Source organism: Erpetoichthys calabaricus, chromosome 11 (assembly GCF_900747795.2).
Source record: "Erpetoichthys calabaricus chromosome 11, fErpCal1.3, whole genome shotgun sequence".
Classification (NCBI taxonomy): Eukaryota; Metazoa; Chordata; class Cladistia; order Polypteriformes; family Polypteridae; genus Erpetoichthys; species Erpetoichthys calabaricus.
This window is the reverse complement of record NC_041404.2, coordinates 65,697,408-65,709,992: the sequence shown is the minus strand read 5'-3', so window position 1 is coordinate 65,709,992 and position 12,585 is coordinate 65,697,408. Positions and strand designations below refer to the sequence as shown.

Here is a 12,585-nt window from a genome sequence, read left to right as displayed (position 1 = left end):
ATAGTTTGGGTTAAAATAAACGTTATTACTACAGTTCTAAGAGGTGATTTTTTAAGAACAGATTTATAATTAAAGTTAAACAATTCATCCAGCTAACATACGTTGCTATAAACTAGAACACCTGTATTTCTTCTTTTAATGGGCGGTGTTTTTCAGCTTTAAGAGTATTGAATCTACTTAACGCATTGTGAATTGGCTTTGTGCTGAAAACAACAACAGAAATTTACCAAGTTTTACACTTATTTTAAGATTTTACAATAACTTAGGCCAGGCCCAGCTCCAGGGGTCATTTAGCTGCGCTAAACCTCCTCCCAACCCATATCAATATAATGTCAGATACAATGTTAGTTGCTGGATTTTTGGGACTTCATCACATCATCCCCCCTCCCAAGTATTTCAGATGCCAGGGATGATTTAGACTGGGTGGCACAGTAGTTAGCACTGGTTCCTCAAACTATTAGTATCAGATGCTGCCTTGTGCCCACAGCTGCTGGGCTAGGTCCTGCCCTCTGTGACAATGAAATGAATTGGTCTCAATCCCAGATGGTCAAGCTCCCAGGTGGAGTGTTTTAGGTGTGCATAGGCACCTAGTATAAATTGTATTCTTTTGCTTTTGTACAATGCCCTTTAAGGGAATGTTCATCATAAAACAAAGATTGACAGCTGGGATAGGCTCCAATAGTCTCATGATCGTATAATTGGCCAAGTAGTATTGAGAATGGAAGAACTAATTGCTTGATAGGGTACCAACTCTTCAAAATCCTGTAAAGTACCTTCAGAAAAAATGGAAGAATACCTTACATCCAAATCTAAGTCAAAGAGATAAATCTAGTGGAAAAAAAGAGTCCTACTGCAAAGTAAATGCCACAGACTTTTTTGCCAACAATAAAACACCCTGATGTGATTTAATGTCAATGAAAAATACAACTTTGTGGTGGAGATATGTATTTCACATAAACATGGAATATGAAAGCTGTAACTAACATCCATTCCGTCTGTCCATGTTCAAACTTGGAAGCACTGACCTCAAGGTGTGAACTAGCTTGACGATGTGCCAGACTATTGCAGTGCCCACTCACATACTTACCCGTACTAGCTCATATAGGGCCAATTTAGAATTCCTAAGTAATCTGACATGCACTTCTCTAGGAGAAACACTGGCAGAACTGAAGAAAAAATCCACAAAGATGAGAATGTGCAAACACCACACAGACAGGGATCAGGTTTATATTCTAACTCAGGATTATGGAGCCATGATGTAGCAATGCTACTTCTTGTGCCACCATTAATGCTTTCCATCATTCCATTTTCAGACCATGATTGTTTCATTTCACAACTGAAATAAGCCACAGAAGACCTAAGCAGCTCTGCTGCCAGGCAAAAGCCAACTGTTGCCACACTCACTCCAGTTTTCCATGAACTTCCAATTTATATACACCACATTTTAATATTCTACAAACTTATATAGCAGGATAGTGATAACAACAACAACAACAACAATAATAATAATAATAATAATAATAATAATAATAATAATAATAATAATAATAATAATAATTAATAATACAGTTTATTAGGGCGCCGCGGTGGCACAGTGGGTAGCGCTGCTGCCTCACAGTTAGGAGGCCCGGGTTCGCTTCCCGGGTCCTCCCTGCGTGGAGTTTGCATGTTCTCCCCGTGTCCGCGTGGGTTTCGTCCGGGTACTCCGGTTTCCTCCCACAGTCCAAAGACATGCAGGTTAGGTGGATTGGCGATTCTAAATTGTCCCTAGTGTGTGATTGGTGTGTGTGTGTGCATGTGCACACCCTGTGATGGGCTGGCGCCCTGCCCGGGGTTTGTTTCCTGCCTTTCACCCTGTGTGGGCTGGGATTGGCTCCCGTGACCCTGTAGATAGGATATAGCGGGTTGGATAGATGGATACAGTTTATTTATATAGCACCTTTCCCATGCTTAAGATGCTTAAGACTAAAGACAAATGATGGATAAGTAGGTGTTGTTTATATTTCATTTGAAGTGTTAAGAGATTTCAGTGATGTGTACACCAGAATATGAAATGCTAAGAAATTAATCATCTATTATTCAGCAGATAAAAATATTGTTTAAAGAATTCTTATCAAATACTTCAAATATACTTGTTTGTTTACTAATTCTATTTAATTTAATAAATGGCTGGTCATCAAACAATTCCTTTGATTAATTTAGTTCACCAGTTTATTTAATTTAAATGCTAAGGTCTAACACTTCAAAACGCCTGCGCTTTAGTGCTACCTCCTTTTGTAAACCCCAGCACAACTTATCATCTTCTTTGACTCATTCTCTAAAATTTGGGTATTTAATTGAAGATGGAGTTTTATGCTAGTGTTCCAAATGAATTCATTCATTCAAAAGTAAGGATTGAAGTAAAGCCAGAAGAGATTTAGGCATGTTATGCTAAAGATAATAAAATAAAAAGTAAAGGGTCAAATGGCACAGACATATTTTGGTGATGTACACATGGATTTTATACTTGCATTATATTAGCAAACCATTAAGAATGGTTCTTTGCTGTAAAAAGGAGGAAGAAGAAGAATTTCAAGTCACAGCATGATAAATCCTGTCAATTTCAAATATTTGTTTTTAATTGCACCAAGCCAATCCTTGGAATGTGTCAAGATGTGACATGCATCTTGATGGATGTAGGTTCTGGTACTTGCAGCTTTCTGCTTGCACAACAGTGGATCAGTTCTTCATTGTATGCAAAACACTTTCAATATAGGGAGTTGCACCTATTGAAAGGTTACTGGATTCTACACTGTATATCAGCATGGTATCAATTAACCTTGTAATGGATAAGTGAGTCTAAAAACATAACTACAATCATAGAAACAGTTTACAATAATTTTCCAACACATACAATTTTAGAGCTAAAGGAATTTTTCACTGTAACCAGCTACACAAATCAACAAGACAGAAAGGAGTACTCATTTAGGAGAAAGAATCCCAGACAGTCATCCTAAGTAGAATTTTAACAGTGCCCTTTAAACAGATAAGGTTGATGCCAAAGACAGAAAATTCTTCAGCTTCCAGTTTTCATCTCTAACATTAGGCCTCTTGTTTGCTCATTATGGTTAACATATACAGTACAAAAATAAATTATTTTCTACATCAAACCAACACAAACTGGAGCATACATGAATAAACACTATAATACAGAGCTCAGTCCATTTCAATAACCACAAGGAGTCCTCCGAAAATGTATAAGTCTACAGTGGGCAGCACCACATTTAGCATTAATAGGAACAAATTAAACCCATACCCATAAAAATATGACAGATAGTTAAAGAATGGCATGTGCCATATTCTGTTCATGTTAGGAGCATCCCTGCTGCCCAAGGGAACATTCACAACAACTAGTGAGCTTGTAATTGAATAGCTATCTATGTTTTGCTGATATCCTCATTTTTGTTATCTGTGCCTTTTTCTGGTTCTGGTGCTATTAGTCAACAATATCATTATTTAGTTAGTTTTGTTTAATTTATTGCTTTATGTAACTTCAAATAAACCACATCTATTGAACAGAATAGATAAAGATTAGATAGTTGCAATCAGACAAATATTTATTTAGCAACAAGGCAATGAAAGGTGAACTAGAAACCGGAGTTAATTGTGCTCACTAGGAAGCATCTGTACTCCCACTTCTATCCATTCCATGTTCAAACCTACCTACTACAGGGAATGTAGTTACCAGTTACCATTGCCACAAGACAGGAACCAACCCTATATGAGGTAAAACTCCATTATAGGGCACATTCACACACACACATTCACAGCAATTTACAGTATTTAATAGTAACCATTTAAACTAGCACACATGTCTTTGGGATATGAAAAGAAAACTACCTACAGTGAACACAATACCCAGGTATGGTTAGATCATGCAAACTATGCATAAAAAGTGACTAGTCTGGGATCTGAGCACAGGACTCTGAGTTGTGAAGAAGAAGGACTATGCACCATTCCCCCCATGCTTCCATTTTATGTTGCTTTGTTTGTGTTAACTACTTATTCAAAATCTTTGTGTCCCTTTTCTCTTGAGATGCACTGAGTGACAAGGCTGTGAAGTGGTTAGTGCTATTGTATAACAGAATGTTGGGTCTTTGTTGGATTTCCAACTTATGTGATGTTTGCATTCTCTTTCCTTTGTCCACATGTTTTTTTCCAGATAGTGTAGGTTGCTCCCACATCATTAGTTTAATCATTGACTCTGAATTTCCCTAGTGTTCACAAAAGTAACCCTGTAATGGACAAATGTCTAATCCAGGATTCCTGCTTTATCCTTGATGTTGCAAGGACAGGTCTTGTTATCTTTGACTATGTAATAGAAAAAGTAGAATCAGAAAAATGAATGAATTGAAGCCTAGAAAGCCAGAGTGGTGTGGCACATCAAGTAGCCCTGCCATCATAAAGCACTTGGGCTATGGGGTCAGGTCTGGCTGCAATGCCTTGTCTTTAAGTAGTATTTTGGGCTCAAAAGTGTAAGTCCGTTTGATAAGAATTGATCACAATTTAATCCCTACATTTTCAAAATCACTTTTTCCATTATAGGGTGGTAGGTAGACAGAGATTCACAGCATCATAAGGGTAAGACAGGAAGTGAGTCTGGATAGAATGACTAATTATAAAAAAATCCCTTTCTAAACTCTGCTGTCTCAAAATGAATGAGATATTAGAATTGGGCCTTCACCGTTTTACTCTGGTGTTACTTTGTGGGGATATTTTTATAAGTTAAAACTATGCCAATCAAAAATACAATAAAGAAAATGGCACTTTCTTTAAAATATTGTGCTAGCAAAGTTGAAAAGTTTAATATACTTTTCCTTTTTTGAAAAATGTTCAGTGTTTGAGTGGAATCTTAATAGAATTTTAGAATTTTAATGATGGCAAAATAAATCCAACTGGAATTTTACCATATTATTTTACCAGAAAGATCCTAGAAGGTTAACTTAAATTTTATTACAACATGTCCAAGAGAGATTTAACACAGTACCCCTCTTCATTTCCTTATTGCTAGGTATGCTGCACCCCTACCATGCAGGGTCCAAGGCAGTGGCTTGGGAACTAAGTGGATTCAGTTGGTACCATAAGATGGGAGGTTCAAATTCCATTTTATGAAAAGTGCATTTGGATGGCATTCACCATAAAAAGATGCTTTATAAAATAAAAGGTTATGGATTTTATACTCCATCATTCCATTTGGCAGGTATTTATGTAAATTATGAACTCTCAACGTTCTTTGTCCACTGCTAAGACTTGTACTTATAACCTTTATAGAATGACTCACTAAAGAGCTATGCCCCAACTTAAAATCCCAAAACATACTAAATTTAATTGTTTTTGTGCAGAAGACAAGATTAATCTAAAAGAGGCCTAGCACAAGAAATTATCTTGTCCATCATGAAGACTATTCTAGTTAGACTGAGCTGAAGCTAAAAAGTACATAAAACTAACTGTAGGCAGAACAAGATAAAAAATATATAGCAGGCGAATTCAATGTCAAAAATCAATTAGCATTATATTATATTCATTTGAATGGCGGGTGATGACACCACAAATACTGAAATCTCTTTTTATGTATATGATGAAATATGTTAGCATGTAATTGTACATTTTAATTGAAGTCAAGATGACTTATTTTCTTTTCTCCTTGTGGTTCTCATGCAACCAGAGTTTAGAAATGTTTCTTAAATTATGACTGTAGGTGGAACAAAGTCATAAGGTAACTTTAGCTTTATTATGTCTCAAGGTTCCATTCTTTAATTATGAATATAAATTTGTGTACCTGAGCCTTTAGCATATAAGCCTGTAAAGCTTTAAAAAATCAAATAGAAGCCACTGGACTTCAAATTGTGTCAGAAAGATCCCTTTAACTAGAAATAATGTTTCATAAAATTAGTTCTATGACAACCTGAGATTTACAAAAAAAGAAAAGAAGGAAAAAAAGCAGAAATCACTTATATCCACTTAACAATGACAAAAAAAGTTTGCTGATCGTCTGTCAGACTGCTTAGTAATTTTTGTCCAGATGGCTAGTGTCTGATTCATTTCCTCCCTCTGTATCAGCTGCAAATGGCCACACCCATGCAACAAAGCAACTAGAGCCCTGCAGTACCTTGTTACGCTTCTTTTAGAGGCATCCTCCTAGCATATATCAGGGACAACTAGTTCTCCAATTTCATGCAAATGGAAATATAGCTCCACTGCTCAAGTAAATTATCTTTGACTACTAGGCTACATTAATTCCCTGGTTTCTGTATCTTCATCTCCAACAAATATACAAGTTTGCTTCCTTTCTGCCTATTCAATTTCTGGACCTATCCTAGTTTCAGTATAATCTTTAGTCAATCCTAATTTGATTTGATACCTTTTGTGATACCAAAGAATTTTACATATAGCATACACTACAATAAAAATCATGAATGTGGACAATTTGCCTAATAAACCAGTAGATGGGATTTGCTCCTGCAGACTTTCTGGCTTCTTGGTTAATAAGCCACTGCACCGCTTGCTACATGGATATACTGTACTTGCCATCTCTGTTTTGTTTGTACACACCCTAAGGCGAAAAGTATCTGCAGCTACCCTTTCCCTACTTCCTAAACCAGCAGATCCTCACCTGTAGTGCTTTCTATGCCTACTGCAGATAGATAGATAGATAGATAGATAGATAGATAGATAGATAGATAGATAGATAGATAGATAGATAGATAGATAGATAGATAGATAGATAGATAGATAGATAGATAGATAGATAGATAGATAGATAGATAGATAGATAGATAGATAGATGTTTGTTCCTGGGGCAAATTTGGCAAATAATGACCACTAAGTCACATTTTTGATGTTTCTCAACCTGGCACCTTCAATCCCTCAAAAATGACTTTTTTTGTTTTCCTCATCAGCTCTTACTTGGCATAACCCAATTGGCTTTCACTTGTGTAAGATGCACTCCTCCCTTATGTTATTAGTCACTAGCCTGTCAGTGTTGTATTTGAGGTCCACACCCTCCTGCAAGGAGAAGATGACAGCATGACTTTATGATTTGTTGCTCTCTTTCTCATCTATCAACACTAAGAATATTTAACAACCACTTTTGACTAGGATGCTGATCTGTTAGATTTGCATAGAGACATGCACTAACTAAACTGCAGGCAAAGTGACTCTGTATTTTTTTGGATGAACCTAAAGGGAATTGTATGTTGTAATCTTTATCGTTGATGCACTAAAATGTTATTTGAAACTTCAGTCTCTCAAGTTCATTTAGAAATCTTGTATGCTCATGATATTCTTTGTTCATGTATTCTTCAGTACTTTCAGTTAATTCTTTCATTCTTTCTTTCCAAATCTGCACATTTCACTAAAGGGCTGCTAATGCTACAGAAACATCACACACGAGGGAAGAATCAAAACTGCATTGAAAACTAATGTAGTCAATTTAATTAATTTTTTTTTTACTAAAAGACAGGCATCCTTCACATTAAGATGGCACAGAGCACAGAAATATTTTGTTTAAGTATTTGAAATGTGCTTTTTAAATAACACATGCTATTCTTTTTGTTATACTACCTTTAGTTTCAAAAGTCTATGTCTACACTAATTTAGGTGGATGTAGAAGCTGAGTAGGCCAAAGGGCAAATGGAAAGATAGTTTCAATTCTTATCTTTAAGCCAGAATAATCTCAGACTTTGTGGATGATGTGTAGAATAAAGCAGTTTGAAGACAATTCAATTTGTAAATCTATTTCATCAAAAGAAGTACTCTAAGTGTACTTGCTAACTATGGTTGTGCTACACCTACACATTGCACATTAATTCCAATCACCAGCCCTTGTTGTGAAGTGGAAATCTCTCCATGACAAGCTGCCCATGTAGTTTTAATAAGACATTGGACCAATTTTAGAAATCACTGTAGAAATCACTTCACAAATGATGTGCAGATGGCATTATGGAGTTCATAAATAAAGTCAATAAAATATTTAACACATTGACGAGCTTACTGATCACTTTAATGATAACACCACTCTTGTAGAAGGCTCTTGTTTATATTGCACGATTTAAAAACAGCATATAAAACCAGTTTATGTTGACTGGTAGGAAAAAGTGTAGTATTGCTCCCTCCTATCGCTTAGAGTCCAGATCAGTTTTGGGTCCATCTTCTTGTGGACTTTTTTCACTTTGAAACTCAAAGACATTCCATTGAGAGCTGTTTCTTACATTGGACCTGATTTTTGTGGTATAAGTTCTGGCTCCCTACCACCAAGACTAGGAATATGCATGCATAGAAAGTAAATAGATGGATAAATGAATAATTCTTCTAAAAATTATCTTTGTATTTACTATTCTGTTGTATTTTCTAAGTAAAGGATACATTTTACAGTATTTCTTGAGTTACTGAGAGGAAGTAAAAGGAACAAACATTTAACACTGTTGTAAGTGTGCAGCTAATAAAACAGAGCGAGAGGGTGTCAGTCCTGTATTACATCACCCTGACCTTTTCTGACTCTACCACCAAACAATTTTCATTGAAATTCTGTGCCTAAGCTTGCTGTAATCAGTCAGCTCAGCAACGTTACCTCCCACCCCGTCACAAAAGAATGCAAGTTGCCTCATAAAGCATCCTAACATGGGACACAGACTCACTGCAGAACAACAAGACTGTTTCAGACCACATCAAAGTCTTAGACGGATTTACTCCCCTGTGTGCATATTACAACCCAATTAAAGCCTTTAAGAGCAAAAGTCTAATTCAAGATGTGACATTAGGGAAAGTAAAACAATCTGCCTTTCACTTCATGAAAACTAATTTCACACAAGATATGCTGTGTTTTTCCTTAAACAATAATTTTATCTTGCATGTCTCACACCTATTAAAAATTGCAGTTTTGAAAACATGCATACAAATTTTGAGTACAGTTCTGGTGCACAGTGTAAAAATACCACAAAAATGCCCTTTATAACTTCTCATAATCTCTCCTGATTTTTATTTCTAGTCAGCTCAAACAAAATTGAATTTCTGCTGCTTAAGAGGTGACATGATGGAAATGTTCAGAATTGTGAAAGTAATCAGTATGGTGGATCCAGACTTTTATTTTAACATGAGTTCTTTAACAAAGGCACAAATGAAAACGTAAGAGTAAATTTGTAAAAAGTTAGAAAAATGTTATTGCAACATAAGCTGAGGTGTCACCCATTGTACAGCTGTGCTTGGGTTCTAATTTGGGATCCTGATGTGGTTCATTGTGTGGTGGATGTGGCAATGCACCGTATCAGTGCATGTTCCCAAACTAAGTCAGTATAACTAAAGATACAAGGAACAGGCTATCAAATGATAGGATGGGCCTTCAAAACTCAAACTGATGCCATTTTAAGGAAATTAGGACTGATGCATTTTGTTTGGCTGAGTGATTTATTTTTATCGAAAATGTCCTAATGCCAAAATGCTTGTTTGAAATCAATTTGTAGTTGCCAAACTCTGGAGAAACCATAGGCAGCTTCTTGTCCATTGCTCATCATTACTGTACAGCCAGATATAACATAGCTTAATGCATAACATTCTCAAACTCAAAACACATGCTTTGGATTCAACTGGTTTGAATTCAACCTCTAAAATCTTTGAGGTGTGGGAGAAAAAACATCTTAAGACACATCCACACAGACATGGGAAGAATGAGCTTGCTCGACATGGATTGTGACCCCAGAGAGAACCATGCTTATAATATATGAGCTGGGCAGCAGTTGGTTGGTTCTGTGGCCATTCCTGCTGAACAGGAGAGATGAATAATATGTGTTTACACAATCATATGCCAAGTAAAGAAATATTTTCTCTCAACATTATTATTTTGGGACCCTGTTTGATTTGTGAATGACGCATGGGTACCTCAACAAGAAAAATTCTTACATTTGCCTTGAGTGCTTAGATCATTCACTGTTTTGATTGATATTTCCCACAACTGCTCAAAATAACAAGTTTTGTTTGTGCTTCTGTGTGTTTGTTATGCATACTGTATGAGGTGATGGTGTCTTTGTAGGCCACTGAAGTCTGAATTCTTCTGAGTTGTGTATAGTGTGGTGTAGTCACTGTAACTATAACTTATCAAATGACATATGTCAACTGCAGATAATTTACTAAATATTAACTTTATTACTAGCGCTTAACCCACTCTTTTTGAAAAGATAAGGTTTTAACTGCTGTTAACATGGATGAAAATATGCAGTATGTTTATCCTTTTCATTTCTAAGCTGGCTAATATTTCAGATTAGCAGCAGCATAATGCACAATGTAGGAAACCAGACCTGGAGGGTTTACCACTCCATTGCAGGACACATTCACACACACCCACACTTAATCACAATTGTGTCATATTACAGCCACCAATCAACCTGACATCCATGCCCTTGGGATGTAGTACCTTAAGTACTTAAAGGAAAGTCACACATACACGGAGACACAGCTATAAATCCTGGCAGAGAGTGACTAGGCTAACACTCGATTGTGCCACCATTTCACCATTATTTTAATTAAATTAATTCAATATTAGTTTAATACTAGTACTACTAGTACTAGATCCACCGTATTATAAAACAACTTGAATTTGGACAGAAATTAAACTCTATAATTTCTGTTTTATACTCTGAAAGTTCACGTGGTGACAGATGTAACACATTCTTGGCACTACACTGATGTTAAATATCAAGTCAGTGCAGAAACAAAGAATATTTTCAGATCACAGAGAAACTTGTTAAGAAATGCCTCTGCAGAGTAAGGTTTTTATTTTATTTTATTTTTGCTCTTGAAAGCTGAAGTCACACCTCTGAGGTGCTCTCCTAATTCTGTGGCCTGAAGGTGGGACATTAAAGCCTGTAAGACCACGCCCAGCAGCTATTCACTACAGACAGCAGAGGGCTTTCTTTGTTCTTGTACCAGGTGCTGTCTGCTGCTGGAAGGCAACATTCTGAACTATAAAACACTGTGATCCCCAATAACCTCCGAACATGTCTTATATTTTTTTTGTAAAGGTATAAATGCAACTGAACATTCAAAAGGCTTTTTGAGTAAAATCATCATCTGCATCTATTATACGTACATGCTTTTTTCCAAAGTTTTTCTGTGTGATGGCAGTTTGACAGTGGGGCAGATCTCTGTAAGATCAAGTCCATGATATGGTCTTGCGAAAAGTAAAGTACTCCCCATGTACATCCTAGACAGACACAGCACTTGTTTAGAACTCACTACTGCTTCCCTTTCAAAACAATAACACAACTGTGAATAGCATCAGTAGTACTAATATTGTCACACGTGCAGTGAATAGTTTGCTGCAGTTGTTTTACTCAGATAGATTTCTGATTAATAAATCAGTCACCTTGACATACTCAGCAAACCAAAGGTTCTGCTAATAAATGTCAATTGCATCTGACAAAGTACTGTTAGCTATTCTGTAGTTTCACTTACTGATCTGTTTCTGATTGCTAGGTTTACCTGATTGCCAATTAAAAAAAATACTTCTATTAAATTGTGAATTTTATTTTTAACAGTTATATTGTGTTCTCAGCTCACACCAGAAAGCGTATTTAGTCTGATTGCCCCATCTACTTTCTGGACCTCTTTTTATCTGTGACTCACACGAATGGGATGCCTATAACAGCATTCCTCTTGGTTATCAGCTGTCTTCTTTCTTCCTCTCACATATTGATTTCACTATTTGTACCTATTTCTCAAAATATTTTATTTGGGTTATTATAATTAAAACCAAGCACAAGGAAAGGTTACACCCTAAATTGGACACCACTCTTTTACAGAATATGGCATGTATCCTTTGGTACAGGTATCGTCAAACTAAATAATGGAATTGCGATTTTAATTACAGCCACACTCCCAGTGAAAGGTTGCCTTGTTCCACGAAGCAAACTACTTGATGGAACATACACATTTTCTCTTTAAAAAAAAAAAAGCTTCCAATGTAAATATAGGTCTGTGAGGAAATCAATATAAATTTTTAGTTGTGAAATTTTCAGGATGGATTCAATTCATGACAGATAATAAACATATATGATCAATGGGAATTACAAAGCAATCACATCAATATTTGTTAACAGATTTTTTCTGACGTACAGAAATCTTTTCATTAACTGACTGAAGCTGAACAAACTGTCAAGAGTCCTGGGTTTTAAGAGACAAAACAAAGCTGTGTAAACATGTATTTGAAGAACATCAGACAAACAGGCAGCCTAATCTTTGGCTTCTCTTACAGGTATGTTAATTATTAGTTTGGCTGTATGTGGCTGGACACTGGCACAATGGTCAGTGTTGCTGTTTCTCAACACTAGAGGCCTGAGTACAATTTATAGTACAATCACTGTGTATCTGTAGTTTATGCTTTCTTTGGGTGTGTCTTTAGTTTCCTCCCACATGTCAACTACATGAATGTTACAAACAGCCTTTTTTTTATAGTGTTATGTTGAACACCATTGCAAAGAACATTACAAATGTAAATGCTAACAGCTTTATCACAGACAGGTAAAGTGACAGGCTGAGCCAATGATGCACATTCGA

At 36.1% G+C, this 12,585-nt stretch overlaps 1 protein-coding gene across 3 annotated transcripts in view; it reads right to left on the bottom strand.

Moving 5' to 3' along the window:
• Positions 1-12,585, bottom strand: part of flna (filamin A, alpha (actin binding protein 280)) — a 106,494-nt gene that overhangs the window by 69,517 nt on the left and 24,392 nt on the right. The window lies entirely within an intron of this gene.